The following is a 26,629-nucleotide window of genomic DNA, read 5'->3' as shown; positions in this document are numbered from 1 at the left end:
AGGTGCAAGCATCACCAATAGAATACAAGAGATTGAAGGGAGAATCTCAGTGGCAGAACATATCATAGAAAACATTGACACAACCATCAATGATAACGTAAAATGAAAACAGCTCCTAGCCCAAAACATCCAGGAAATCCAGGACACAGTGAGAAGATGAAACCTAAGGATAATAGGTATAGAAGAGAGCAGAGATTCCCAACTTAAAGGTCCAGTAAATATCTTCAACAAAATTATAGAAGAAAACTCCCCTAACCTGATGAAAGACAGGAAGATACAAGAAGTCTTCTGAACTCCAAATAGACTGGACTAGAAAAGAAATTCCACCCATCACATAATAGCCAAAACACCAAATGCACAAAACAAAGAAAGAATATTAAAAACAATAAAGGGAATGGGTCAAGTAGCACATAAAGGCAGACCAGTCAAATTTATCTGAGACTATGAAAGCTAGAAGATTCTGGGCAGATATCACACAGATCCTAAGAGAACACAAATGCCAGCCCAGGCTACTATATCCAGCAAAACTCTCAATTAACATAGATGGAGAAACCAAGATATTCCATGACAAAACCAAATTTACAGAATATATTCCCACAAATCCTGCCTTACAAAGGCTAATAGAGAGAAAACTTAAACACAAGGAGGGACATTACACCCTAGAAAAAGCAAGGAAGTACTCTAATTTCAACAAACCCAAAAGAAGGTAGCAACACAAACATAAGACCACTTCTAACAACAAAAATAACAGGAAGCAACAACCACTATTCCTTAATATCTCTTAGTATCAGTGGACAAAATTCTCCAATAAAAAGACATAGACTGACAGACTAGATACACAAACAGGACCAAACATTTTGTTGCATACAGGGAATGGAACTCAGTGACAAAGACAGACACTTCCTCAGAGTAAAAGGTTAGAAAAAAATTTCTAAGCAAATGGTCCCAAGATACAAGCTGGAGTAGCCATTCTAGTAGTTAATAAAATCGACTTTCAAACAAAAGTCATCCAAAAAGACAAGGAAGGACAAACACTTCATAACCATCAAAAGAAAAAATTTACCAAGATAAACTCTCAATTCTGAACACCTGAGCTCCAAATGCAAACCCACATTGATAAAGAAAACTTTAATAAAGATCAAAGCACACATGCACGCATTGCACCACAAACAGTAATAGTGGGGGACTTCAATACTCCATTCTCATCAATGGACAGATCATGAAAAAAACAGAAGCTAAACCGAGAAACTAACCGAAGTTATGAGTCAAATGGATTTAACAGATATTTATAGAACATTTCATCCTAAAACAAAAGAATATACCTTCTTCTCAGCACCTCATTGCAACTTGTCCAAAATTGATCATATAATCAGTCACAAAACAGGCCTAAACAGATACAAGAAGATTTAAATAATCCCATGCATCCTATCAGATCACCATGGACTAAGATTGGTCTTCAATAACATCAAAAATGAGAGAAAAATCCACATATACATGGAAGCTGGACAATGATCTGATCAATGATAACTTGGTCAAGGAGGAAATAAGGAAAGAAATTAAAGACTTTTAGAATTCAATGAAAATGAAGGCACAACATACCCAAACTTACGGGGCACAATGAAAGCAGTGCTAATAGGAAAATACATAGCTCTGGATGCCTCCAAAAGGAAACTGGAGGGAGCATACACTAACAACTTGACAGCACACCTAAAAGCTCTAGAACAAACAGAAGCAAATATACCCAAGAGGAGTAGAAGACAGGAAATAATCAAACTCAGGGCTGAAATCAACCAAGTAGAAACAAAAAGGACATACAAAGAATCAACAAAACCAGAAGCTGGTTCTTTGAGAAAATCAACAAAATAGATAAACCCTAAGCCAGACTAAACAGAAGGCAGAGGGAGAGAGTATCCAAATTAAGAAATCAAAAATGAAAAGGGAGACATAACATCAGAATCTGAGGAAATTAAAAAAAAATCATCAGATCCTACTACAAAAGCCTATATTCAACATAACTGGAAAATCTGGATGAAATGGACAATTTTCTAGACAGATACCAGGTACAAAAGTTAAATCAGGATCAGAGAAACCATCTAAACAGTCACATAACTCCTAAAGAAATAGAAGCAGTCGTTAAAAGTCTCCCAAACAAAGAAAGTCCAGGGCCAGGGTTTAGTGCAGGATTCTATCAGACCTGTGAAGAAAAACCTTATACCAACACTCTTCAAAAATATTTCACAAAATAAAAACAGAAAGAACACTATCCAACTAGTTCTTTGAATCCACAATTACACTTATACCTAAACCACACAGAGACCCTACAAAGAAAGAGAACTTCAGACCAATTTCCCTTATGAAGATCGATGCAAAATTACTCATTTCTCGCAAACTGAATCCAAGAACACATCAAAACCATCATTCACCATGATCAAGTAGTCTTCATCCCAGGGATGCGGGGATGGTTACATATACAGAAATCTATCAACATAATCCATTATATAAACAAACTCAAAGATAAAAACCACATGATCTCATTAGATCCTGAGAAATCATTTGACAAAATTCAACACCCTTTTATGATAAAAGTCTTGGAAAAAATCAGGTATTCAAGGCCCATACCTAAACATAGTAAAAGCCATATACAGCAAACCAGTAGCTAACATTAAACTAAATGGGGAGAAACTTGAAGCAATCCCACTAAAATCAGGGACTAGACAAGGCTGCCCACTCTCTCCCTACTTATTCAATATAGTTCTCAAAGTCCTAGCCAGAGCAATGGGACAACAAAAGGAGGTCAAAGGGATACAAAGTAGAAAGGAAGAAGTCAAAATATCACTATTTGCAGATGATATGATAGTATACTTAAGTGACTCCAAAAATTCCACCAGAGAACGCCTAAATCTGATAAACAACTTCAGCAAAGTGACTGGATATAAAATTAACTGAAACAAATCAGAAGCCTTCCTCTACTCAAAGGATAAACAGGCTGAGAAAAAAATTAGGGAAATGACACCTTTCCCAATAGTCACAAGTACTATAAAATTGATTGGTGTGACTTTGACCAAGCAAATGAAAGATCTGTATGACAAGAACTTCAAGTCTCTGAAGAAAGAAATTGAGGAAGATCTCAGAAGATGGAAAGATCTCCCATGTTCATGGATGGGCAGGATTAGTGCAGTAAAAAATGGCCATCTTGGCAAAAGCAATCTACAGATTCAATGCAATCCCCATTAAAATTCCAAGTCAATTCTTCACAGAGTTAGAAAAAGCAATTTGCAAAAAACTCAGGATAGCGAAAAATATTCTCAACAATAAAAGAACATTTCAGGGAATCACCATCCCTGACCTCAAGCTGAATCACAGACCAATATTGGTAAAAAACTGTATGGTATTGGTACAGAGACAGGCGGGTAGATCAAGGGAATAGAATTGAAGACCCAGAAATGAAACCACCTATGATCATTTTATCTTTGAGAAAGGAGCTTAAAACAAACAAACAAACAAACAAACAACAACAAAAACCCCAGCATTTTCGATGAGTAGTGCTGGTGGTCAGCATGTAGAAGAATGCAAATTGATCTGTATTTATCTTCTTGTACTAAGCTCAAGTCCAAGTGAATTAAGCACCTCCACATAAAGCCAAATCCACTGAACCTAATAGAAGAGATAGTGGGGAAGAGCTTTGAAAACATGGGCATAGGGGAAATTTTCCTGAACAGAACACCAATGGCTTATGCTCTAAGATCAATAATTGACAGATGGTACCTCATAAAACTGCAAAGCTTCTGTAAGGCAAAGGTCACTGTCAATAGGACAAAATGGCAACCAACAGATTGGGAAAAGATCTTTACCAATCCTACATCGGATGCAGAGCTAATATGTAATATATACAAAGAACTCAAGATGTTCTACTTCAGAAAACCAAATAACCCTATTATATATGGGGTATAGAGCAAACAAAGAATTTTCAACTGAGGAATACTGAATGACTGAGAAGCATCTAAAGAAATATTCAAGACACTTAGTTATCAGGGAAATGCAAATCAAATCAAGTCTGAGATTCCACCTCACACCAGTCAGAATGGCTAAGATCAAAAACTCAGTAGTAGATGTTGGTGCGGATGTGAAGAAGGAGGAACATTCCTCCATTGTTGGTGGAATTGCAAATTGGTACAACCACTCTGGAAATCAGTCTGGTGGTTCCTCAAATATTTGGACATAGTGCTACCTGAGGACAGAGCTATACCACTCCTGGGCATATGCCCAAAAGATGCTCTGACATATAACAAGGACACATGCTCCACTATGTTCGTAGCAGAGTTATTTATAATAGCTGGGAAAAAAACAGATGTCCATCAACAGAGGAATGGATACAGAAAATGTGGTACATTTATACAATGGAGTACTATTCAGCTATCAAAAACAACGACTTCATGAAATTCTCAGGCAAATGGATGCAACTAGTAATTATCTTGCTGAATTAGGTAATCCTGTCGCAAAAGAACACGCATGGTATGCACTCATTGTTAAGTAGATATTAGCCCAAAAGCCCAGAATACCCAATGTAGTATTCACAGACCATATGAAGCTCAAGAAGAAGGAAGACCAAAATTTGGATGCTTCAGTCCTTAGAAGGGGTAACAAAATACTCACTGGAGGGAATATTGGGACAAAGAGTAGGGCAAAGACTGAAGGAAAAGCCACCCAGAGACTGTCCCGCACTGGCCCACATGGGGATCCATCCCATATGCAGCTATCAAACCCAGTCACTATAGCTGATGCCAAGAAGTGCTTGCTGACAGGAGCCTGATATGGATGTCTCCTTAGAATCTTTGCCAGGGCCTTACTGATATTGATGAGGATGCTATCTGCCAACCATTGGACTGAGAATGGGGACCCCAGTGGAGGAGTTAGATAAAGGTCTGAAGGAGCTGAAGGGGTTTGCAATCCCATAGGAAGAACAACTATATCAATCGATCAGACTCCCCAGAGTTCCCAGGGACTGAATCACCAACCAAAGAGTACACATGGGGGGACCCATGGCTCCAGCTTCATATGTAGCAGAGGATGGACTTGTTGGGCACCAATGGGAGGAGAATCACCAACCAAAGAGTAGACATGGGGGGACCCATGGCTCCAGCTTCATATGTAGCAGAGGATGGACTTGTTGGGCACCAATGGGAGGAGAGGCCATTGGTCCTGTGAAGGCTCATTTCCTCAGTGTAGGGGAATGCCAGGGTGTTGAGGTGGGAGTGGGAACATCCTCATAGAAGCAGGGGTAAGGGCCTGGCAGAGGGGGTAACCAGGAAAAGTGATAACATTTGAAATGTAAATAAATAAAATATCCAATAAAATCATAAAAAGAAATGATGTTTAATAAAAGTTTAAAATTTTTTGAATAAGATAATCAAAATGAAGCAGAGACTTTGCTAAGTGTGAAGTTTAGAAATAGGTAGAGAGACAAACAATACCATGGGCACACTTAGTATACATAATCGGATTTCATAAATAAGATGAAAGAGACTTCACAAAAGCAATATAGTAAAGTTCTTCAAAATTTGGTAGAAGAATTTTATTAATCAGTTCTTCATGAGAAGGTGATGCAATCTCTCAGGATATGATAGTCAAGAAGATTTCCTTCCTGTGTTAGTTGCTGTGACGAAATACCCTGACAAAAGGAACTCTCAGAAAGAGAGTTTCTTTACAGTTCCAGGTTCCAGTCCATCATGGCAGGTAACTCCTGATGGCAGGGATTTCAGCTGTTCGCATTCCATCCACAATCAGGAAGCAGAAACTAATGATGACTATTCATGCTTAGCTTGTTTTCTCCTTTTTTATTCAGCCAAGGACCCCAGCACATGGAATGGTGCCACTCACCGCAGTCAACATAATACAATGGTCCCTCCCAGGCATATCTACCTAATGGCTTATCTACAGGTGATTCTACATCCTGTCAAATTGATGATGTTTAGCTGTAACAGTAATAATGATATAATGATGTGTGTGTGTGTGTGTGTGTGTGTGTGTGTGTGTGTGTGTGTGTTTGGGGGGGTTGTGGTTATATGAGGTTTACAAACAATAGTACATACAGAAACTTGTTCTCCTTTTTCCTTTCAATATCCATGCCCTAGCCCAGTATACATAGTGTCTTACAGAGGCTCTTTGTCACCCTTATTTTAGGTGGTAGTGTAATCAATTGGTTCCCATATTTCAATGATGCAAAAACTGATAGGCCTTTTGTATATCAAGTGATATACTTTAGGCTCCATGGCTATTACATTTCTGTAGATCATTAAACTACAGGTTCAAACAGTCTCACTAATGTATTGGATCAATGTAATAATAATGCACAACTATTAGACATGAGGAACTCCTTTCTCAAAACTGCTATGAGGAGCTCCTTGTTCTTTAATTCAGTTTCATTTCTATCCATGCTATCAATGTACATTTTCCTTGTGTGTGATTTCCAAAGCTATAATAACATGTCAGATGACTCTAAGCTTTATTATCATAGAGATTAAGTGTCCCACCAGACACCTTCATTTCCTGGCCTTCCACCTACATTTCATTCTCTGGTGATGAAATAAGTAGTAGTGATATAATTTCATGCAGTGAGTATCTTGTACTAAGTTTCTATTTAAAAAAAAGAATAGTGGTCAGAATGGCTAATGTGTGTAATACCAGCAATAGGGAGACCGAAGCAAAGGAATTGTCATGAATTTGAGAACAGCCTGGGCTATATAATGTGTTCTAGTACAGCCTGAGCTACTTAGTTAATATTATCTCAAGGAAACCAAAACCATATATAATATATGAACAAACCAATTTTAGACTTTATTCTGAGGGTCCACGTCCTTGGATTAGTCAGGGTTCTCCAAAGGAACAGAAATAATAGGACATAGGAATAGTGAACTTTGTCAGGGAATGTAACAAATTCAAGTGGTTTTCAACAAAAGTAACCAGAAAATTATGCATTTGGGATTAATACAAGTTGTTTATAGGAGGTAGTGCAACAATGGCTGTCTTCTGTCCTAAAGAAGAGTTATTCTGCAGTTGTTCATTTCATTAGACTGGAAGTCTTAGCTGCTCTGCAGTCTGCACCGAGATGTTCTTGGAAGAAGTAAGTTCTAATACAAGCAGAGGAATACCCTGAAGCAGGAGAGAAAAGCTTGCCCGTGAGAGTGGAACTGGATTGCTGAAAATAAAACCTGTCTTTTCCATGTCCTCTATGTGAGTTGCCACCAGAAGATGTGGGTTCCAGAAGATTTAAGGCGGAAATCCTTATCTCAAGTGTAAAAAAATGTAGCATGGTGAGTCTTCTCATGTCAAGTGATCCAGTCAAGAAAACCTCTCATAGGTATGTCCAGCTGCTTGGGTTTTAGTTGATTCTATATGTAGTCAAGTTAACAACCAAGATTAGCTGTCACAGAGCTACTAAAATCATACAAGTCAAGGGCTCAACAATGTATAGCTTGCCTAGCATGTACACTTCACTAAGTTCAATCTCAAGTAACAGAGAGAGAGAGAGAGAGAGAGAGAGAGAGAGAGAGAGAGAGAGAGAGAGAGAGAGAGGGAGGGAGGGAGAGGGAGAAGGAGAGGGAGAGAGAGAGAGAGCAAACATAGATAATTATTCTAAAATAGAGAGTAGTGCAGACTGGTTAGAGACAAAAAGTATAGTATAAATTAATCTGTATTAATGATCCCCCAAAACCCCTAAGAACCCCAAATGAAATGACTAAAATAAAACATATATTTGCACATTATAGTAAAGGAAAAATAAAAGGAAATGAAAAATCATAAAAGCATGCACTCAAAACAAGCTACTTCAATTACCTTTGAATCCTTTGAAGATTGAAACGTGAAGACTGTTTGACTTCCCACACAAACCACGTATTGGATTTCAAAAACTCCTTCGAAACGCAGAAACTTAGAATATTGATCTAGCAAACATATCCTTAAAATAAATATTAAATAAAAATTGTATGTAAGAAAACATGGAGAACATCAATTATAAGCAAGAATACTCTTCAAGGAACACCAAAATTTATGCTCTTGTCAAAAGCCAAATGATCCTAAGTAGAAATTTGAGCTACATAAAAACTGAGCAGCGAAAGAAGAAGGGGTAAATCTTTATATAAACAAATACCTTATAAAATATGAGTTTATAGTGTATACTAAACTAAAACACAGAAAAATAGAGCTTAGAAGTTGATACACAGATACATTGAATTAAATTATTGAATACCTTTTTCTTTATCCAGGAAATGGACAAAACTACCATACAATATTCAACCATGATTAGATAAAGGTATTTTAGGCAGGATAATCACCAGTGGGAAATAAGTGTCTAGCTACCTCAATAACAAAGTATGCAAATATAATGTTAAAAATACCCAACTGAGAAAAAGCCCCAAACACAGGTGGGGAGGAGCATAGGAAGCATAATACATGGGGAAATAATAGGTGGGTGTCTAATCTCAAGTATTATAATAATAATAAATACACACAGGTCATATGTTCCACTTACATGACCAAGGGCAGAACAAAAGCTATCCAGATATATGTAATTTATAAAAGTCACACACACACACACACACACACACACTAAAAATCAAGGCTGCAGAAAAATTAAAATGAAAGCCACAAAAAGATAAACCACTCCATTTATTTAAAGCTGCAGTATAACCGCACTTTTAGCTACTTTATTTGGTTCTTCTATGTACCTCTTTACTCCACTCTTATCCCTTCCAACTCCACATATTGGGTGGGAGAGAAAGAAGGTTAGAGGAGAAAGGCAGCATAGATCTCATTAGGCTACTTCCTATTAATTAGGGCCATGTCCCTTGTACCTTGGGGCAAGTGCAATATTTTTTAATTTATTTATTTATTTTTATACTCCAGATTTTATTCCCCTCCTGGTCCGCCCCCCTCCATCAATTCCACATCCCATACCTCCTGACCACCCCCTGCCACCTCCTCCAAGTCTCCATGAGGATGTTCCCACTCTACCCACCCCACCAGACCTCTAAACTGCCTGGGGCCTCCAGTGTCTTGAGGGTTAGGTGCATCTTCTCTGACTGAACCTAGACTCAGGAGTCCTCTGCTGTATATGTGTTGGAGGCCTCACCTCAGCCTGATGTATGCTGCCTGGTTGGTGGTCGAATGTCTGAGAGATCTCAGGGGTCCAGGTTAATTGAGACTGCTGGTCCTCCTACTCTCCTACTGGGTTGCCCTTCTCCTCAGCTTCCTCCAGTTTTCCCCTAATTCAACCAGAGGGGTCAGCAGCTGCTGTCCATTGGCTGATGCACATATCTGCATCTGACTCTTTCAGCTGCTTGCTGGGTCTTTTGGAGGGCAGTCATGATAGGTCCCTTTTTGTGAGTGCCCCATAGCCTCAGTAATGGTGTCAGGTCTTGGGGCCTCCCCTTGAGCTGGAACCCACTTTGGGCCTGTCACTGGACCTCCTTTCCTCAGGCTCTTCTCCATTTTCATCCCTGCAGTTTTTTCAGACAGGAAGAATTATGGGTCAGAATTTGACTGTGGGATAGCAACCCCATCCCTCACTTGGGCTCAATAAATTCAATCTTAATTGTCAAATTATCTCCAACCAGGACTCCAGCAACCCAGCGACTCAGCAAATCAACATCCTAGCAACCCAGCAACAGCAACAACAGAAAAAACAGCAGTGTGTGTGTGTGTGTGTGTGTGTGTGTGTGTGTGTGTGTAGGGGGGTGGGGCAATGCAGCAACAGCAATAGTAGCAGCCTCTTGGGGGCTTTGGCAGTTTTATACCCTCAAGAGTCCCCAGAAGTCCAAACAAACAAGTTCAGTTGGCAAAGTCATGTCCCTGCCAGAGCATGAGAAATACAGTCAGCTGCTGTGGACAATCTGAAGCAACTCCAGACCCCACACTCAGGATTAAACAAAAACATTCACATAACATTTCTGTGTTTTTAAAGAAACCAAAACTCTGACTACACTGTAGGACAAAACTAGAAATAAACAAAAAACAACTACAGGAAAAGAGACGGGTTTTGTAATAATGTTTCAGTTCATTAGGTGGAAGTAATAGCCTCAAATTTTTGGTACGTAATGTGCTTCAAATTACGAGAAGTAGAAAGTAATAGAATCAAAAACCAAAATTGATAAATTCACAGTATTATGAGTCTTTTGGGGGAATAATTTTGCATATTATGAATTTCTTAATAAGCTTTTAAAAATAAGAGCCAACAAGAAATACTTCTTGATTACTTGAACTTGTATTCATGTCATAGTGTACGTGTGAAAATCAGAGGACAACTTGAGGGTGTTAGTTCTCTTTCCACCACGTGGGTTCCAGAGCTAAAACAAGGGTAGTGTCAAGTAATTTTACCTGATGAGCCATCTCACCAGTTCTAGTATGAGATGTTTTTAGTGACCTAATCTTAACAGGTAACAAAACAAGCAAGCCAAAATACATCAGAAAAAAATAAAGATTTGATCAGCATGATCATCAGATTTTATTTGACATGTAGAACTATGGATACAACAAAAGAAAACATATTTTTGAAGTACTAAAAGTTGTGCGAACTAGATTATCTTGCTAGAGAATTTAACCAGCTTTATTTTTATAAACATTTTCAATATAGTGGTAGGTAAGGCATTTGTTTTGTAGCCTTTCATTGTCAAACTATAAACATGTACATATTCCCATGCAAAATACAAAAAATATTCATTTTGCCTCAAGACTAGACATATTTTTTGTTTTAAATTTCTCAGAGCATTTCATACATTTGTACACTGTGTTTACCTCGTTTCTTTCCCTTCCTTTCTCCTTATAACTCTTCCATATCATCCCCTCTTTAGCTCATGACCTCTTCTATGATTATATTTGATGTTTACACAATAAACTAATAAGCTTCGTTTTTATTTGCATGTGGTCAGGGCTGACCACTTAGCATTGGTCATTGCTCCTAAGATAATTCTCCCCGCCTCAGCAGCTAGTGACTACTTGTAGCTGTGCTTCTCAGCCTTCCTAATGCTGAGGCCCTTTAATACAGTTCTGCATGTTGTGGCGATCCAACCATGAAATTACTTTCGTTGCTATTTCATAACTGTAATTTTTCTATATTTTTGGAGATGGAGGTTTGCCAAGGGGGTCACAAACCACATTTTGAGACCTGCTAACTGATAGCTACCCGACTATGCTGGGACCTTGTGAAAAGTTTCTCCATCCATATTGACCTGTTGACTGGTGTGATCCTTGCAGGTCTTATGCAATCAACATTGTCACTCAGAATTCAGGAGTACATCAACTCTGCCCTATTCAGAACAGTCTTCAGGCTGTTACGATGTTTTCACCTTCTCTTCCCTGATGTTCTCTGAGTTGTGGGTGCAGGAACTATGTTAGAGATGTCCCATTTGAGACTGGGCAACTTCACAGTCTCGCAGTCTCTGCATTTTGACCAGCTATTGTTCTCTCTAATAGGCTACCTCTGCTACAAAACTAACTTCTCTTATGAGAGAGAAAACAGCACTTATCCATGGCTATAAGGTTAAATACTTTCAAGGCAGTTAGAAAGCACACTACTTTAATAACATGGCAGTAGTGTATTCTGTTTTAAGGCCTATGACCTCTCTGGAGGGTAAGGGAAGGTAACAAAGAGGGAAAGAGAATGAATAAATAACACTGCGGATGTTTGAAAAAGTAATAGAGAAATCTATCATTTTTATGAGCTTTCTTATATATGTATATACTATATACATAAATATGTACATATATGAATATATTACATATGTAATTAACCTGATTTATTAACCTAAATGATGGAATAATGCCTGTACCAGAAATCATGGACTAGGGAATAGGTAAGGGATATTAGCCTTCAGGTTGTTGGTCAGATGTTCCAGGAGACCCCCAAGTAATTCTATTACCATTGCTCTTCGTTGCCTGCCACAACCTAAAGACAGCACATCCTTCAGTTCGAGGACTTGGAGTAACCACTGTGGTAACTTCTCATGGTGTTGGGAGGTGCTACCCAGCTATAAAGCCCAAGAACCACAACAATAATCCCACCGGCATGATAACCAATGATCTGGGGTTTTTGAGATAGGGTGTTATAGTGTAATAGCAGCCGGCCTGGAACTCAGAGTACATTCCAGGTTTGCTCCAGACTCATGTTAATCTCCCTACCTCAGCTCCCAAAGACCTGGAACACCAATGTGATCTACCATGCCCAAGTGGGACTCTTTATCTTTGAGAACATGGGTTCATTTATCAAGATACAAGGTACAATTTAAATAACTTGGGGTGTATTGTAGTTTGTTTTCTAGGTTTAGGGTTTTTGTTGTTACATTGGATTTTTTTAGGAAAGAATTTAAAGTTTTGTGGGTAGGAAGGAAGAGAGGATTTGGAAGGGCTTTGGGGAAGGGAAGAATACAATGAAAATACATTTAATTTAAAATATGCTTTAAATAACAAAACTGTAACAATAAAAAGAAATAAAAACATCCTATATTTGAGTGATATCCTTAAACTGTCACCACTCAGTTGGCCAAGGGGTCAACTTTATTTAGGCAGAACAAGCAGTTTAATTTGACTATTTTAGTTCCCTATCTGGCTGTATGCTTGTCTATCTATTTTGTATCTGTCTGTCTATCTGCCTATCTATCTGTCTGCCTGTCTGTCTGCCTGCCTATCTATCTATCTATCTATCTATCTATCTATCTATCTATCTATCTATCTATCTATCTATCTATCTATCTATCCATCCATCTATCCATCTATCCATCTCTATCTATCTATCTATCTATCTATCTATCTATCTATCTATCTATCTATCTATCCATCCATCCATCCATCCATCTATCTATCTATCTATCTATCTATCTATCTATCTATCTATCTATCTATGTATCTATCTATCTGAGAGCATTGACCCTGAAATCTTGTCTGCTTTTGTGGAACTCTTCTGGCAACTGGGCCTGATGCTTTTCTTCTCTGTCTCCATACACCTTAAAAAATCATCTCTCTGGTCTTTCTACTTTTGCTTCCTCTTGTCCTGGCCACTCAAACACTGTTGAGTTGACTACAGTTGTGAGGCAGCTGGGGACTGATGTATTCCCCTATGCAGTGGCCACTAGGAGGAGAGCTTGGGATAGCTGCTCCTGTCATGAAAAGAGATGATGAGTTAAGGTGTGAACTGAGACACCTGTCAAGCTGCTCAGAAACTGGGCACCCAGAAGTGGCGGGCATCGCCTCAGCACAGGTGCCCATTAACTTGGTGGGATTGTCTGGGGACTGGTGGATACTCATGTGCTGATGGGATTCCTAGCAGGTACGTGATCCACAGGTAAAGGTTTTTTAATTGCCAAGCACCAGTTACCAACAGACTAGATGTTCAGAATCTGGGAAATAGGCTGGAAAACTGAATGCCTGGGGATGGTGATATAGTCCAGTTGATCAGTAATTCCTTAGCATGCATTGTAGTCTGCATCAACTGGGAGTGGTGGCACACACTAGTAACCCCAGCATTTGGGAGGTGGAAGCAGGTAGACCATGAGTTCAAGGTTCTCATCAGCCATGTAGAACTATAGAGTTAGAGAATATACTGGATTACACGAGATCCTTCCCTATTCTTGTGCCCTACTGCCACCACAAAAAAAGGAAAATAAGAGAAAAAGCAAACCTGAGTGCTGGAGGAAAGCGGTGATATTAGGGAGTACAGTGTGAGAGGGATTGGGAGGCAGGAGCAGGCCACATGTACCCTCTTCTGTTGCTAAGTAGCCAAAACCCAGACATTATTGGCAATGCCTATAACCATCAGCATTCTCTGCTACTTCTAGCATTTCTTTCTTTCTTTTGTTGGCTCCTTCTTACTACTGAAAGTGGTAGAGAAAAGATGATCACCCTACAGACGCCTTTATGGGGCCAACACCAGCAAATGTAGCATAGACGTGTGTCTCCTAGATCATTCTGAGTGTGAATAATGTGCTTATATGTCCAGGGAAGGACCATTTAAACCAGTAATGGCTATCTGTTTGGGCTAACAACAGTTTACTTGTTTCAGCTGATCACAGCCTTGCCTTGTGAACTAATCTGGGTCATTGAGGTTTGAGTTTTGGACCGATCATAGCCTTGCCACTTAACAGCCATAACAATCCCTCTGCTAAGCCCCGTGCCCATACCCAGCAGTTGATAGATAGAACACTAAGCTCAATGGTAAGTTTTAGAGGGTTTATTTATTTATTTTTTTGGTCTCACATTACTTTGGGCATTTAAAAGTCTTATTGGTCCTTTGCTTGTATATTATGATTTCTGATTTTGTGTTTTCATGGTGTGTGTATGTGTGCTTCTTGTTTTAAAATTCTAGTGTGTTTTATTTGCATGTTTGTTTCCTAATAGAGAGCAACAGCATAGAATTTGATTGGGGAGGTGGAGAGAATCTAGCAGGAGATGATGCAGGGGAAACTGTGTTCAGAATACAGAATATATTTTATGAGAAAATTTTATTTTCAATAAAAATACACTTAGTACGAAAACAAAACAAAACTGTTTCTCTACTAGAACCCTGGAGGAAATGCTCCCTCTCTGGACAAGCTAGAAACAGCAGGGTCATCTAGAGTTCACTATAGACCCATAGCAAGCACTCTGGTAGGAAGAGCTTCTAATAACCCTGGCTGGAGCTGTGCCTTCAGAGGCCCAGCAAATCAACTGCAGTCTTTTGCATATTTGTCTCAAAGAGTCCTTGGAGTGTTCAAGATGATTGATACTGGCATAAGGGTAGTCCAGCTGGCTGTTAGATTGATAGTCCTTTTGCTCAAGGCAGCCGAGGCAGCAAGAGAATTCAGTTGCTGCTAATTAGAAAAACAGGTTGCTTCATCCCTAGCTCCTTTGCAGGAATACAAGTACCAGACATGAGCTTACAATATAGACCTTAAAAGATTATCATTAATACTGACAGTGATTTCTTTTTACAAAGAACTGATGTGTGTGGATATTTTGCCTACATGTAGGTCTGTGAACACATATACCTTTGCATGCATATCTCATGCCAGAAGAGGTTAAAAGATGGCATTGGATGACCTGGATTGCAAGTAGAAGTGATTGTGAGCTGCCAAGTAGGTTCTGGAATTGAACTTAAGTCCTCTGGAAAACCAACCAATACTTTTCAACCATGGAGCCATGTCTCCAGCCTCACTGGCAGTTATTTTAACAGTACTGAACATTGACCCAATGACCAAGAGGAGATGGGTCGCCTTTTTTGTCTTCAACTAGCAGTTATTAATTTAGTAGACTATCACATATTATGTCAATATTGATATTTTTCCAGTTTTAAATTCTATTATTTCCCTACAGGTTATGGCTCAGGTTGTCAGATTCTATAATCCTCCTGCTCTTTGGGTATTGGCTACTGTACTCAAGCCTTGCAGAGTATCACTGAGAGGCCAAACCTACTCCAGCTTGGAACCAGCCTCTATCTTAAAAGAAAAAGGAAGCCTGAGAACTTGACCTGCAGCAGAACCCAAGTTGCATTCAAGTACCAGGAAGGATCCCACGGCTTGTTCTTGGCCAGAGTCACTCCCTAGTTACTTCCTAGCAACAGTCAATCAAAGATTAGTTGACTGTTTCAGATGTACTTTCCGACCACTTGCAATTGTTCACTGTCTTGCTTCAGAGCACCCACCTGTGGGCTGACAATAGACATTCAGTTAGATGCTTGCCAGGCTGGACACCCCCTCACTTGCTTCTATTTTCTATAAAACCTTGTCCTGATGAGAGTTCAGGGCTGCTTCACCAAACCGTCCTGTGGGTCGGCCTTGAGTAAGCCCAGACTTCAGTTTGTAATAAAGAGACCCTAATGTGATTACATTCAAGTTGGCTCCTTGGTGGTCTCTAGGGGTTTACAAATGCTTCCTGGCACAACAATACCTCCACACCTTTCAAATATCTGGTCCCAATATGACAGAATGAGGTTTTTCCACTGCGCATAATCATTATTATAGAAGAGTTGCAAAGTCATGCAATTTTTCTAATACTCAAACCAATTATCAAGAGCAGAACACCAATTTCTAAATTGCCTGACTTAAGGAGAGCATGACTGAACAATGGAGAAGGAAGTAGAGGATATACATGGAACAGGAAGAAGCTATGCTGAGATGGGTTTTCTTCCATTTCTAAATGGCTAATCACTAATGGCAGTGTGGGAGGAGAAATGCCCTGACAATGAGTATTGCTGTGCTGCAGAATTAGTCTTTGGGGTACTGAGAAGAAAAAGATTGTAACCTTGACTGTAAACTGGAGTCAGGAGAGTTTTTTTGCAGGTCTATTCTAGGGATGAAGAGATGGCTCAGTGTTTAAGAGCACTTGATTCTCTAGCCAAGGACACAGGTTCCTAGTACCCAAATGTACCTTACTTCATAACAGACTGTTTCCGCTACCAGGGGAACAGAGACACTTTTATTTTTTTGCCTCTAGTGGCATCAGCATACACATGGTCCACAGACAAACATGGGGGCTAAACACCCACACATAAAATACAATAACTATTTAAGAGCTATTCGAAATCCTAGTTCCTAAGATTCTCTATCAGTAGTTTATTTTTATTATTATCTTCCCTGAATGAGTGATTATATATGCAGTCAGGGTTGAGACTCCTTGCTTATAATGAAACTTTTAAAGCATCTTTAGGGGAGACATTGGTGTTCAAAGCTGTATGAATAGTGGTGAACAAAAAACTATATAGGATATTTAGATCAAGATCCAAACGAAATCAAAGAAATAAAATAACTGAAACAATGGTTTAGAGGAAAGGAGTAAGGGCAAGAATGTTTGATGATTGAAAATGAAATGCTTTTGAGGTCAACATGTCAGGCAGGTGTTAGTCAACTTCTATTATTATTATTATTATTATTATTATTATTATTATATTTGTCTTCATGTCTTCTGTGGCTCTTTACTTTATGTTTTGATATGAGGGAGCAGAGACAGGTGAGTTCAAAGCCTAGCGTAAGATGGCATGCTTGGCATATCAGGTAAGAGAAGTTAAGTAGACACTGAGGGTTGCGGGGAGGGGGGGTGGAGGAAGAGAAGTTTCCCACCTAGGTTGATCCTTTCCCTTGAGTCTCAGGAGACATCTATCTGTATCCTTTCCTGTCCTCTTCTCTGCCATAAATTTTACTGTGACTTAGTATTTGTTCATGTAGGAAGGGGTGAAAGGACATTTCTGCCTCCAGCAAATTCTGCATGTTCACACAGTATAAATACATGATAAAAATAATAAGCATATCTTTAGCTAAGGTTTAGAGCTTTACCCAAATCATCATTTGTGTATATCTTTGTCCCTCATGCTTCTAATTTTTCTAAAAATAAAAAGTAAAAAAAGCTTTTTAAATTATAATTAAAATATCTTATAGCTATTATATGCTCTATCTCATACATACATTATATATTTTAAATGAATATCAAGACTCAGAGTATTTTTTCCTTTGAAGAAATAAAAACCTCCCCTTTCTATTTAGTGTCTGATTTTGAGTGGCAAGAAATGCTTTGACTCAGACTATACAAGCTGACCCCATTTGGCTATGATAGTTCTACATCATCCTGAATGGAACCACAAACCAATTGAAAAAAAATAAGTGTGCTGTATGAATCAGTTCAGTACTCTTCTGGGAAAAAGAACAGGTGCAAGGAGAACCATTTAGCCTCGCTCAGCACTTAATTTTTGTGATTCTTCCACCAAGCCTCATGAAGGACAATTTTTGGTCTTTTGGAAGAGATGGAGCAACGTATTTACAAGGATAAAATGGGTTCATTAAGTTGAATCATTCTGCTCATCAGAAATCTGCAGCTTTATGAGAGGAAATCAGTTACTGTCCAAGTTTATATGCTAATGACCCTCTTCATAGTCAAAGCACACTTAAAATACTTATTCATAGGCCAGATGAGGACTTAGAAACACTGAATTTTAAAACAAAGTGCCTTTTCCCCTCTTTTTTTGATGGGGATAAAAAGACTGAATTTGAACAAAATGAGCATTTCTGTCATGGTCTCCATACAATGGAAGCCCAGCCTTAATCATATATGCTTCTATAATACAGGCTGTAGCACTAGTTTCAAAATGCATAATCAAAGAGAAGCATACATCGATTGACCTCAGTTTATGTTAATGGGCTTCGTAGATTTCCATCCTAACAAGCATCATTGTGCCCTGAGTTCCATAGATAATGAATAGATACTGACTCACATGCTGAGGAAGCATGCTTAAACACTTCTGATTTCTAAATAAACCATTGTAAGATAAAATTTGGGGATGTGTGTTTACTGAAATGCTTGTCACCAAGGATCTTCCACACATAGACATAGAGAGGACTTGAAAAATAATACAAGTTCTTTAGGAGGTCTTTTCTGTCCAGTATAGCAATATGAGTCTGATCTCTACTTTTATCCCCCATTAATTCTTGGTGTAATGGAGGAGTTAGACTCTTGAGATTGCCAGGTATAGTTGCTCTTCACTGGGATCACCTCTCTTAGACTCATTGCCCTTTATTGGCTATTTTTTAGGAATCACTATAAAATGTGGAAAGGTAAAGACTTTCTGATTTGGGGAAAAAAATAGCCCTTCTGTGAGGCTTCTACTGGTCTCCATCTCCAGTGAGGTTCTTGGGGAATATGGGGTTACCTGATGATTAACTGATTAACTCATCTCTAATTTGTAGCCTTTTCAAATGCTCATTTATTTTTACAGCCCTTTAGCTCTAAAACATTCTTGTCACAATCAACCTATACCTTTCACTTTACCCAGAAACTGAACCTAACACATGTGGACTCTTGACTATCCTGTTTATGTTAACACAGAAGTGGCAATACTACAAATTATTTGACACCTATGCTTCCCCTCTCACCCAGAAAACAATACCAATTATTTTCCATCTTATTGCAAGGCAGCTCCTCCAGAGAACAGTGGAAAGTCTTTACTTGCATCAACAAATCTCTGATGCTACCAGCAGATTTGTTTGCATTTGCTTAACCATTCAAAGAGAGTTTATCTTGAGCGACTTGAAAGTGCCTAGGGACTGAGTGAAACATCTTTGAGCACATCTAGCCATGATGGCTTTTGAGGACAAGATTGATTTAGGAAGGAAGACTAGTCTTGCATGTGAGTGACCCTATCCCATCCACCAATGGCCCAAGTGAAGGAAAGGGGGAAGAGGAAAGACCCCAGAAGGAAAACTATTTTCTTTCACTCACAGCAGGTAATGAGGTGTGAGCTGTTTTGATTTAATATGCCCTCTCTCCATACTGAACCTAGTGAAGGAAATTGTTTGGGCTATGAACAAAAGAAATAATTTCCCCCTCTGCATTATTTCTTAGTTTATAGCTCTGGTCCCAAGTCTGATTAACATAATTCCAAACTCAATGCCTAGTCTATAGCTTCAAGTAGCGGTCAAGTTGAGGATCCTATTGCCAAGGGACTGCTAATGTGAAAATAATCTCTTTACTATGATATGTATCAGAGAGTTAAATATTAAAATAATTTTAAAAGGAAACTGTATAGGGAAAATTTCAATAGACTTTGGCTTACTCTATGTCATATATTGGAGCTTCCCTTTGTATATGTTAGTTGATGTAGATGTGGTTGAATTTAGGATGTTTTTGCAAAAGTGAAAGAATGCAACTGTTGATATAATAAATCAAAGTGTTGATATAATAAATCAAAGTGAACTAAGAAGGGGTCACCCCACAAGCCGTATCATATGCTTAGGCGGTAAAAGGCAAATTTAAGGTTCATCCTTCAGAGATTATATTTCAGGTTCATATTAAATTAATCATTCATTTTCAGATGGAACATATTATGTTATGACTCCTTCCTGACGAGGAACAGGAGGAAGAAGCAGTATAAAATCTGACCCTGTGTCACCTATTTACAGAGTCTGAAACGAATTTCAGTGTGACTGTTCAGTACACTAACCTTTACTGGCACAAAGTTGAACGTATGATAAACTTATTGAAAAATTCATTTCAGTACCTGATTTTGGTGGCCTGCTATGTTCTCTCTGTACTCTAGATTTTAAAAAATGGGAGGAGTTAGGAGGGGATGTTGGCATGGGCTGAATCTTGGAGGAAGGACAGGATAGTAACCAGAGTAAGGAAGGCAGAACTGCACAGAAGGGTAGCAATAGGAGCGAGTGTATGTAGCAATGAGAAGGTCCAGCATGTGTGAACGAGTGCGGCTGCTTCAGCCTGACATGGTGGCACATGCTTGAAGTCCTCAGAAAAGCAGGAGAATTGTTAGAGCCCAGGAGGAACATAGCGAGATTCTATCTACAAGAGTGAGGGAATATTTCATATTTTTCTAAAGTAAGGGATGGTAGTTATGAAGATTTAAATTGGGACACACACACACGCGCGCGCGCACACACACACGTTTCCACATATTCTAGACACAGAAATACACAGATAAAATAATTTACAAAGAGTTATAAACATAATGGCTGCCAGGAGGGGAAAAGATAGGTTTGTTTTGTTCCTGAGAACTAAGCAACACCAGATTGTAAATTTGTTGTGGTGAGTACTGAAACTTGCACGATTTCTCTACAAAGGCCTCATGATTCCTGCATTGAGGTAGGTGGAGAGTGGATGCTTTTCAGTGTGGAATGCTTCCATGCAGTGTGATGGACTGAAGGCCAAAGATAGTGAAAACCAAAGGACCACTCCAGGAAGAAGATGTGTGACTGCAGCTGGACAGACCAGCTATGGGCAGCAGAAAACCTTGCCATATAGATTTAAATAAGAGTTCAGTAGCCTTCCTTTATATAAACGATATACTGGCTGAGAAAGAAATTAGGGAAACAATTCTGTTCACAATAGTCACAGATAAAATATCTTAGGGTAACTCTAGCCAAACGAGTGAACGATCTTTATGATAAGAACTTCAAGTCTCTCAAGAAAGAAATCAAAGAAGACCTTAGAAAATGGAGAGATCTCCCATACTCATGGATTGGTAAAATTAACATAATAAGAATGGCCATCCTACCAAAGGCAATCTATAGATTCAGTGCAGTCACCATCAAAATCCCCACACAATTCTTCAAAGACATGGAAATAGCAATCTCAAATGCATCTGGAAAGGCAAAAAACCCAGATTGGCAAAAGGAATTCTTTTTTTAAAATTTATTTACTTATTTTACATATATGTATACTTTATGTATATGAGCACAATTCTTAACAATAAAAGAGCAGCTGGGGGAATCACCATGCCTGACCTCAAGCTCTACTACAGAGCAATAGTGATTAAAAACTGCATGGTATGGTACAGAGACAGACTGGTTGATCAATGGAATAAAATTGAAGACCCAGAAATAAAGCCACACATGTATGCACACTCGATCTTTAAGAAGCCAAAAATATACAATGGAAAAAAGAAAGCATCTTCAGTAAATGGTGCTGGTCTAACTGGATGTCTGTATGTATAAAAATGAAAATAGTCCCATATTTGTCACCATGCACAAATCTCAAGTCCAAGTGGATCAAGGACCTCAAAATAAAACCAGACACACTGAATCTAATAGAAGAAAAGGTTGGAAAGAAGCTTGAACTTATTGGCATAGGGGGAAATTTCCTAAACAGAACTCCAATGGCTCATGCTCTAAGGTCAAGCATTGACACATGGAACGTCATGAAACTTCTTCATGAGAAATCTTCACTAACCCCACATCCAATAGAGGGCTAATATCCAAAATATATAAAGAATTCAAGAAGCTAACCACCATAAAAACCAAACAACCCAATCAAACAATGGGGTATAGAACTAAACCAAGAATTCACAATAGAGGAATCTTGAATGGCTGAGAAGCACCTAAAGAAGTCCTTAGTGATCAGAGAAATGCAAATTAAAATAACCCCGAGATTCCACCTTATAACAGTCAGAATGGCTAAGATCAAACCCTCAGGTGACAACACAGGCTGGGTAGTATGTGGAGAAAGAGGAACACTCCTCCATTGCTGGTGGAATTGCAAACTGATACAACTACTCTGGAGATCAATTTGGAGATTCCTCAGAAAATTGGAGATAGACCTACCTGAGGACCCAGCAATACTACTCTTGGGAATATAGCCAAAAGATGCCCCACATGCCACAGGGGCACATATTCTACTGTGTTCATAACAGCCTTATTTGTGATAGCCAGAAGCTGGAAACAATCCAAATGTCCCATGGCAGAAGAATGGATACAGAAAATGTGGTTCATTTACACAATGGAATACTACTCAGCTATTAAGAATGAGGACATCCTGAGTTTTGCAGGCAAATGGATGGAACTAGAAAATATCATCCTGACTGAGGTAACTCAGATCCAAAAGGACGTGCACGGTATGTACTCACTAATAAGTGGTACAAAAAGGTACAGAATACCCAGGACACAACTCATAGGACTTAAGAAGGTTAACAAGTTTAAGGACTCAAGAGAGGATGCCTCAGTCACACTTGGGAGGGAGAAGAAAGTAACCACAAAGTGGGAGGGAGGGGGGGACAGGGAAGGGAGAGGAGATGGGGGTGGGGGAGGGAGGAACATGATCTGGTATTGGGTGGGGGGAAAAGGACTGAAGCCCTGAGGGCCAGCAGAAAGAATGGACACAGGAGACCTGGTGGGGGGAGGTTGAGAGGACCCTCTAGAATGTACCAGAGACATGGGGAGTGAGAGATCCTCAGGACTGAAAGGGGAGGTAGCCTAGATGAAATGCCCTACAGTGGAGAGAGGTAACTTATTGAACCCATCTCTAGCTGAAAGACAGGGCATCAAGTGAGGGATGGGGTTGCCATCCCACAGTCAAATTCTGACCCATAATTCTTCCTGTCTGAAAAAACTGCAGGGATGAAAATGGAGAAGAGCCTGAGGAAAGGAGGTCCAGTGACAGGCCCAAAGTGGGATCCAGCTCAAGGGGAGGCCCCAAGACCTGACACCATTACTGAGGCTATGGGGCACTCACAAAAGGACCTATCATGACTGCCCTCCAAAAGACCCAACAAGCAGCTGAAAGAGTCAGATGCAGATATGTGCACCAACCAATGAACAGAAGCTGCTGAACCCTCTGGTTGAATTAGGGAAAAGCTAGAGGAAGCTGAGGAGGAGGGCAACCCTGTAGGAGGACCAGCAGTCTCAATTAACCTGGACCCCCGAGATCTCTCAGACACTGGATCACCAACCAGGCAGCATACACCAGCTGAGACGAGGCCTCCAACACATAGCAGAGGACTCCTGGGTCTGGGTTCAGTCAGAGAAGACTCACCTAACCCTCAAGAGACTGAAGGCCCCAGGAAGTTTAGAGATCTGGTGGGGTGGGTGAGGTGAGGACATCCTTGTGGAGACGGGTGGCGGGATGGGGGCAAGGAGGTATGGGATGTGGAACAGTCAGGGGGTAGACCAGGAGAAGAATAAAATCTGGAGTGTAAAAATAAATAAATAAATAAATAAATAAATAAATAAATAAATAAAATAAATTTGAAAAATAAAAGTTGGTTTTTGTCATATGACAAAAATCCTGAAAAAGGGATGGATCTAGGTCATGTTGCAACTCTGTGATGTATTATTGTTACATCACTATGTCATCCTTCCTCCTCCTCCTTGTTATGTGCCTTGGATATTTGTTGTTGCATTACAAGCTCCTGGACAAGGGCATCCTCCCGCTGAGTTCTGAGAAGGAAGGAGGGAGGAGGATTCTAGGGCTTTCTCTTAAGAGGAAGGGGAGCCTTTCACAGGTGTTTCCCTAACCTCTTTTGACAGAGCCATGTCATATCACCTCTCTTGTTGCAAAAGAGAAATTCAGGTTTTATGTTTCTAGATACTCTAGTAAAGGGATACCAGAAAGGAAGTTGAGCAATGGGGTTAATAGCACAGTGACTGTTATAGAAGTGACTCCAAGGAATTGACATTTCAAGAAAAGGAGGAACTGTTACTAAAAGTAAATTTGGGGCTTATGTTATAGTCATGGAAAAAGTTAGTGCTATTAAGAAGCAGTAAGTCTTGTCACAGCTTATATGAATAGTGAAAGACAGTCCTGTTGCATATACTTAAAACCTGAAAAGGAAAAGAAATCAGGAAAGCTCCAGATGAAATTAGGCAACAGGTTCAAGAGAAAACAGTAACTGAATATCATTCATATATATATATATATATATATATATATATATATATATATATATATATATATCTGATCCTAAAATATCATGCCTCTAGTAACTACCATTTGTAAATTCTTCTGAGAAAGCTCTTAGTTGACTGGGTTTTCTGGGTTTTGCTAGTAGCTCTAGGCTCTGCTGACATCATGCAATTGATGTCAGCTGGCTAGTTATCTGGTGATGGTTGGTCTAAGACATTCTTGGTCTTTTAACATGGTCCCAGAATTCTAGGTTGAATTTCTTGTAATCTACAGGAAGGCATCCTAGTCATGCAAAATCTCTTGTAATCTAGGCATTGTAATAGAATTGAAACAATATAATAGCTTATACTTTGCTATTTGAGCAAAGCAAGTTATAAGGCTAGCCCAAATGCTAAAAGGAAGCAAAGGGACTCTGGTTGTTTGAAGAAGGAATAAATTTGAGTTATAGACACAAAGGGGGAAAATTGGAACCTTTTACTTATAATCTATCATATTGTCTGTTTCTTGAATAATTATTCAAATCATGATTATAGAAAGTCTGTCTGCTTCTTATAGATGGGTAATTAATGTCCGCAGCTCAACTTATCTTAAATCAGTTAAAATAAATGATTAAAAATATCAGGGATACTGGTAACTTTTCATCCTAGCACTTGGAAGGCAAAGGCCAGTGGGTTGTTGCAAGTTCAAGACCAGCCTTGTCTATAGCTTGAATTTCAGGGCAGCCTGGACTACATAGTGAGACTCTGTCTTAAAAATAGTGTCAGGCATAGGGTATGGAGAGGCATATTGTTTGGTGATTAAGAATACGTGTTGCGTTTGCAGAGGACACAGTTCCCAGCATCCATAAGACAATTAACAGTCATCTGGAGTTCCAGAGTATCTGAGGCCTTAGTCTGGCTTCCAAATGGCACTACAAATACACAGCTCATAGACAGGCAAAATACCCGGGCACATAAAATAAAAATCAAATTTAATAAGAGGTCATTGATCATAGTTGTAAATATGGGTGAACATAGGACACTTAGAATTTCATATGGTTCAATTCTTTTTTCATGTTGACATGCTAACTCTAGTATCACTGAGTTCTTGTCCTTTATTTGATGTTAATTTCCCCCACCTCTCCCTAGTCACATACCAAGGTACAAAGTACCAATTCATAATTGAATTGTTTGGTTCCGTGTGCCTTGTTTATCAAACAACAGAGAGCTCTGGTAAAGCTCAGGCATACGGTGATGTAGTTGAGTGTTGAGAGCTTTTTCGCGCATCCAATGCTCCTTAACACAGCTAAAACAAATAACATCAAATCTAGTTCTCAAAGCTGTGACTGTCAGTGCTTCTCCTGACTGGTTGTCCACATCCAGAGCACGCATCTCTCCATTTGTGGCAGCATAGATCATCTTCTTCCCTCTGCCCTTTCTAGTTACCTTTATATGAATGTACGATTAGAGGAGGGGAAAATGGGAACTCTAAACCTATGGTCTGAATGAGGACGTTTCTCAAACAATAATGTTCTCAAATACCACAATGACGCTATTATCAAGTTATGACATCTGAAGAACACATCTAACTCCCTTACCAGCTGTTCAGGAATGAGCCAGCACAGAAGCCATGAAACAAGCAGTTTAACTTTAAACTGCTCTTCATGCAGCTTAACAAATTATCCTTTGAATGTTGCTTCCTTTCCAGTGACACTTCTCATGCTAGTGTGTTAAAAAATGCCACCGACTCAGGCTTTTTATTAACTTGTCAATGCATCCAAAGTGTTTCACAGAACCCCCATGGGGATTTTTCTTGTCTATTAAGCCTCCATGGTACCACATAGGCCTTTCTCCCTAATTAACAGTGACAGGTTCTTTTTAGTGGAAATACCCAACTCGCACAGTACAAGAGGGAGCACGTGGGTGGAAATGGATTTGGATCATTTGCTACACAACCAAATGGAAGCCAGCAGTGCTAACAACCATAGGACTGCAGAGGGGGTATTGAGCAAAGGGCCCCAAACAGTGAAGTCAGACAAATCAACAGTGAATTGAAGTGACACAGACTGCTCGCTCTTAAGGAACTGAGCTATCTCAGAGTGAGTTTTTTCTCTACCTTGAGACCACATTACTGAGTCCACAATGCCAATCTGTCTATATTTCTGGTATGTGAGACTGTTCTGGGAGCTTTGGCATTGCCCTGTGGATCCATTCCCCATACCATAGGAGTCTTTGTTAGACAGAAGTTTTTTGTTTGTTTTTAAACTACCCCATAGTGTTTTTCTTCCTAGATTCCATTGGTCTGTATAGTTATGAACTGAACTGTAGATACCATTTTAGTTCCTGTCCACTTCACCATGGCAATAAATTCAGATTCCAGGGGAGCATAAATCTGTCTTAAGTTCACTACAAATCTACGAATATAACCAAAGATATGGCTCAGATTCATACAGCATCCATAAAAGGATGCCAAAAATTGCAGAGTGACTGTAGCAAGCCTTGAGAGGACACACCCT

At 39.3% G+C, this 26,629-nt stretch overlaps 1 pseudogene; it reads left to right on the top strand.

Annotated features, from left to right (window-relative positions):
* The first annotated feature begins 16,991 nt into the window (after positions 1 to 16,991).
* Pcdha13-ps1 (protocadherin alpha 13, pseudogene 1) overlaps positions 16,992 to 26,629 on the top strand; it is a 29,043-nt pseudogene continuing 19,405 nt past the window's right edge.

Source organism: Rattus norvegicus, chromosome X (genome assembly GCF_021556685.1).
Source record: "Rattus norvegicus strain SHRSP/BbbUtx chromosome X, alternate assembly SHRSP_T2T, whole genome shotgun sequence".
NCBI lineage: Eukaryota > Metazoa > Chordata > Mammalia > Rodentia > Muridae > Rattus > Rattus norvegicus.
The sequence above is the reverse complement of the archived record's forward strand: the minus strand, read 5'-3'. Positions and strand labels throughout refer to the sequence as shown.